The sequence below is a fragment of the Malus domestica genome, chromosome 12 (genome assembly GCF_042453785.1).
Source record: "Malus domestica chromosome 12, GDT2T_hap1".
Classification (NCBI taxonomy): domain Eukaryota; kingdom Viridiplantae; phylum Streptophyta; class Magnoliopsida; order Rosales; family Rosaceae; genus Malus; species Malus domestica.
In genome coordinates, this window is record NC_091672.1 from 13,097,864 (window position 1) to 13,103,565 (window position 5,702).

Consider the following 5,702-nt stretch of genomic DNA (forward strand, 5'->3'; position numbering starts at 1 on the left):
GTACCCTAAGACACAAACAAACACACAAAAACGACTCTTTTTGGGTTTTTTAAAACAAATTTTTCAAATTTTTATGGGATTTTCGGATTTTTGACTCAACATACATTAAAACACACCAAAACAGCTTAAAAAGGCTTAAAAACAGCAAGAAACAACATTTGAAATTATGAGTGATAAACCCTACGAATTTGCATCAAAACACTTTGGTTACCCCCCCACACTTAAATCAAACATTGTCCTCAATGTTTCAAGCATAGACTCACACAAATAACAAACAAACAAACAAAACAACCTCTAAACAACCTAACATAGCAGAAACGAAGTTAACAACAAAGAGAAGAGTTTAGGAACGCAAATCTGGAATTGGAGTGCTCTCTATGTCCTCCTTTGTTGAATGCATGGGTTGCCTCCCAAGTAGCGCTTGCTTTAACGTCGTACAGCCGGACGAAGACCTCATTCACTCCTTACTAGGGCCCACGGCATCCAAGGGTATGTCATCCACGGCATGCTCCACAAAGGTGTCATAATAGGGCTTCAAACGATGCCCGTTCACCTTGAATTCTTGTCCCGTTTTCAAGCTTTGGATTTGGACTGCACCATGAACAAAAACATTAGTAATAACAAACGGTCCAATCCACTTAGAACGTAACTTACCGGGAAACAAACGTAAACGGGAATTGAACAAGAGCACTTTCTGCCCAATTGAGAATGATTTCCCACGGATCATGTTGTCATGGAAAGCTTTGGTCTTTTGCTTGTAAATGCTTGCATTATCGTACGCCTCGTGCCGTATCTCATCAAGCTCATTCAATTGCAATCTCCTTTGACTTCCCGCTTCATCGAGGTTCATGTTAAACTTCTTGATGGCCCAAAGTGCTTTGTGCTCCAATTCAACGGGAAGATGGCACGCCTTGCCATAGACAAGTCGGAAGAGGGACATCCCAATGGGAGTTTTGTACGCCATACGATACGCCCAAAGTGCATCATCTAACCGTAAGCTCCAATCCTTCCTTGTTGGCCCAACTGTCTTCTCAAGTATTTGCTTGATCTCTCGGTTGGAAACCTCGGCTTGGCCATTCGTTTGAGGATGGTAAGGTGTAGAAACCTTATGGGTGACACTGTATTTCCTCAATAACGCTTCAATGGTCCGATTGCAAAAATGTGACCCTCCATCACTAATGATCACTCGTGGCATTCCAAACCTTGCAAAAATGTTAGTTCTCATAAAATCTGCAACCACTTTAGAATCATTAGTCCGGGTGGCCTTGGCTTCCACCCATTTCGACACATAATCAACCGCAAGCAAAATATACATGAAACCATACGATGAAGGGAAGGGACCCATGAAATCAATACCCCAAACATCAAAAATTTCAACATTTAGGATAGAAACCTGCGGCATTTGGTCCCTAGCACTTATACCACCCATTCGTTGGCATTTATCACATGTTAAGCAAAAAGTTTTAGCATCTTTAAAAATACTAGGCCAATAGAATCCACATTGTAACACCTTGAGGGCTGTGCGTTGTGTGCCAAAGTGCCCTCCACATGCATAAGTGTGACAAAAACTCAAAATTGAATGACATTCAGAATCATGCACACAACGACGTATAATCTGATCGGGGCAAAATTTCCATAAGTACGGATCATCCCACACAAAAAACCGTGCATCATGCCTAAGTTTATCACGTTGGTGCCTAGTGAACTCACTTGGAATACGTTTTGACACCAAAAAATTAACAATATCGGCATACCAAGGTGCACTAACCTTTAGGGACATCAATTGCTCATCCGGGAATGTCTCTGGAATAGGTATGACATCTTCTTCATGCACCAAACGGCTCAAGTGATCAGCCACAACGTTCTCACTTCCTTTCTTGTCTCGGATTTCGATATCGAACTCTTGGAGAAGAAGCATCCATCGAATAAGCCTTGGTTTAGCCTCCTTCTTCGTGAGCAAGTACTTCAACGCTGCATGATCAGTGTAAATTATTACTTTAGTACCAAGTAAATAAGAACGAAACTTATCTAAAGCAAAAACAACGGCAAGGAGTTCTTTTTCCGTTGTGGAGTAGTTCAATTGAGCATCGTTCAAGGTCCGAGAGGCATAATATATGACGTGTGGCTGTTTGTCCTTCCTTTGTCCCAAAACAGCGCCTAGAGCATAATCGGATGCATCGCACATAAGCTCGAAGGGAATGCTCCAATCTGGTGGCCGAATGATGGGGGCCGAAGTTAGCATCTCTTTGAGGTGTTTGAACGCCTTTTCACATTCCTCGTTGAAGTCGAAGGTCACATCCTTTTGGAGAAGTCGGCATAGGGGTGTGGAAATCTTTGAAAAGTCCTTGATGAATCGCCTATAAAATCCTGCATGTCCCAAAAACGAACGAACCTCTCTAACCGAAGTCGGAGAGGGTAAGTAGCGTACAAGATCTATTTTCGATTTATCAACCTCAATTCCCCTTGCAGAAACAATATGCCCTAAAACTATGCCTTGTTTTACCATAAAGTGACACTTTTCCCAATTTAAAACAAGGTTAGTTTCCATGCATCGTTTTAAGATTAATGTGAGATTTTCCAAGCAACCATCAAACGAATCGCCAAAGACACTAAAATCATCCATGAATACCTCAATAATCTTCTCAATAAAATCTGAAAAAATACTTACCATGCATCGTTGGAACGTGGCCGGTGCATTGCATAAACCGAATGGCATGCGGCGGTACGCAAAAGTACCAAATGGGCACGTGAAGGTCGTCTTTTCTTGATCTTCCGGAGCTATGACAATTTGATTATATCCCGAATAACCGTCAAGAAAACAATAAAAAGAATGACCGGCTAACCTTTCTAGCATTTGATCGATGAATGGTAGTGGAAAGTGGTCCTTCCTTGTGGTGTTGTTGAGCTTCCTATAGTCAATGCATACTCTCCAACCTGTTTGAATACGGGTTGGCACAAGCTCATCCTCGGCATTCTTCACCACAGTGACTCCGGACTTCTTTGGGACAACTTGAACCGGTGAGACCCAACGGCTATCCGAGATTGGATAGATCACTCCACAGTCGAGAAGCTTTATAATCTCCTTTTTCACGACTTCCATCATCGGAGGGTTGAGCCGGCGTTGAGCTTCTCGAGTTGGTTTAGCCCCCTCCTCTAGGAAGATGCGATGCATGCATGTTGTAGGGCTAATTCCCTTAATATCGGCCAATGTCCATCCGATGGCTGTTTTGTGCTCTTTCAACACCCGAATCAACTTTTCTTCCTCTAATGCCGTGAGTGATGAAGAGACAATGATGGGCAACGTCTCTTCCTCTCCCAAGAATGCATACTTTAAATGGTCCGGCAACGGTTTAAGCTCAAGAACGGGGGCCTGAATCACAGAAGGTAACAACGTATTAGTGGAAACGGGAATTGGAATTGGGTTAGACGGCTTACCATGATGTTTTGGCAATGATTCCAAGGCAGCCACAAGCTCGGCATGCTCCTCCTTAGGTACGGCCATGTTGGGTTCTGTGCCAAATCCTTGTGCAATTGTTGTTTCGAGTGGATCGTCCTCCAACATATCAAGATAATCCTGCGCCAATTCATCCAATATATCAATAGAAAAACAAGAATGATCATCTTTAGGAAATTTCATAGCTTCAGAAATGTTAAAGTTAATAATCTCCCCATCAAATTCCATTGTCAACGTCCCTTTGAACACATCGATCTTGGTGCGTGCTGTTTTCATGAAAGGCCTCCCAAGTAGAATCGGCAATGGGGTGACATTTGGTGAGTCCTCCATCTCTAAAACGTAGAAATCCGCTGGAAATATCAAGTTATCCACCTGCACCAACACATCTTCCAAAACTCCTTTCGGATATGCATTAGAACGATCGGCTAATTGAATTATAACACCATCGTTTTTAAGCTCTCCTAAGTTCATGGATGCATATATTGAGTATGGCATGACATTAATTGAAGCTCCTAGATCTAACATAGCATGTTCAAATTTAGTATTGCCTATAACACATGGAATTGTAAAACTTCCCGGATCTTTGCATTTAGGAGGTAATTTTCTTTGCAAAACAGCGGAAACATTCTCACTTACCTGGACAACCTCTTTGTTTGAAATTCTCTTTCTTGTTGTACATAGTTCCTTCAAAAACTTGGCGTACCTAGGTACTTGCTTAATTGCGTCAAGGAGAGGTATATTGACTTGCACTTTCCGGAACGTCTCTAGAATGTCCTTTTCAGCTTCTTCTTTCTTTGTTTGCTTGAACCTACTAGGAAAGGGGACATTCAAAGGAAAATCATTAGTAGGAATGGAATTGGACACAATTGTACCTTGATTTGGCAGATTGGATGGCTTAGGAGCCATTGGGACTTGCGGCAAAGGAACATCTTTCCTTGCCGTGGCCAACCCTTGGTCCTCCTCTTCAATTATCACTTCCTCCACCTTGTTTGGGGCTGATTTGGATGGTTGTGGGGCTGTTCCTACTTGTTTCCCACTCCTTAACATGATTGCCTTGGCAGATTCAAAGCCTCCTTTCGGATTTGCAATGGTTGAGCTAGGCAATCTTCCTTGCTCTCGAAACTGCCCCATGAACTCGGCAATTTGCCCTACTTGTTTCTCCAACTCGTCCACCTTTTTGTCCCTATTTTGCATTCCCTGCGCCATAGAAGTTAGTAAATTAAAAATTTGATCATTATCAATAGACGAACCTGATTTTTGGGTGGATTGTGCTTGGGGTTGAGTTGGTGCAAATGGCTTTTGATAGAAACCCGGGGGTTGTTGCCTAAATGTGCTTTGTTGTTGGCCTTGTTGGGATTCTCGCCATTTGAAATTTGGATGATCACGCCAACCGGGATTGTAGGTGTTAGAAAATGGATCATTCCTTTGTTGGTATTGCTGCCCAAAACCCACGGCATTTAGGGTCTCCCACCCTCCGTTCTCAATCAGTTGTGGGCACTTGTCCGTAGGGTGTCCTTGCATGGAACATACGCCACACGCACTTACATTTTGAACTTTTGGCCCTTCCACAACCTGAGAAAGCAAAGTAGTAAGGTTAGCCATTTGATTTTGAAGTTCGGTTATGGCACTTACCTCATTCACTTGGTGTTGCCGTGTGGTGCCTCTTTGTCCAACACCTTCGTATTGTTGAGCGTTCAACGCTCGATTGGCAATCAAAGTCTTTGCTGCCGTGGGGGTCTTATCTACCAATGCTCCTCCCGCCGAGGCATCTAGCATTTGTCGTTCGATTGGTAGAAGTCCCTCGTAGAAGTATTGCAGAAGAAGCTCCTCTTTCATTTGATGCTGTGGACAAGAAGCAACAAGAGATTTAAAACGTTCATAATATGTAGGAAAAGACTCACCTTCTTCTTGTTGAATTCCACTTATCCTTTTTCGTAGGAGAATGACTCGAGAGGTTGGAAAAAACTTCTCTAAGAAAGCCCGTTTCATGCTCTCCCAAGATGTGACCGTTCCGGGAGCTAATTCATATAACCAATCCTTCGCCTTTTCCATAAGAGAAAAGGGGAAAGCCTTCATCTTCAATATACTCCCGTCCACGTTTACCGGAGTCATGCTTGAGCAAACGACTTCAAACTCCTTCAAGTGCTTGTTTGGATCTTCCATGGACAGCCCATGGTACTTCGGAATGTGATGTAACAAGCTTGACTTCAATTCAAACTCGGCAGTTTTGTCCTGGGCCGCCCTAGGG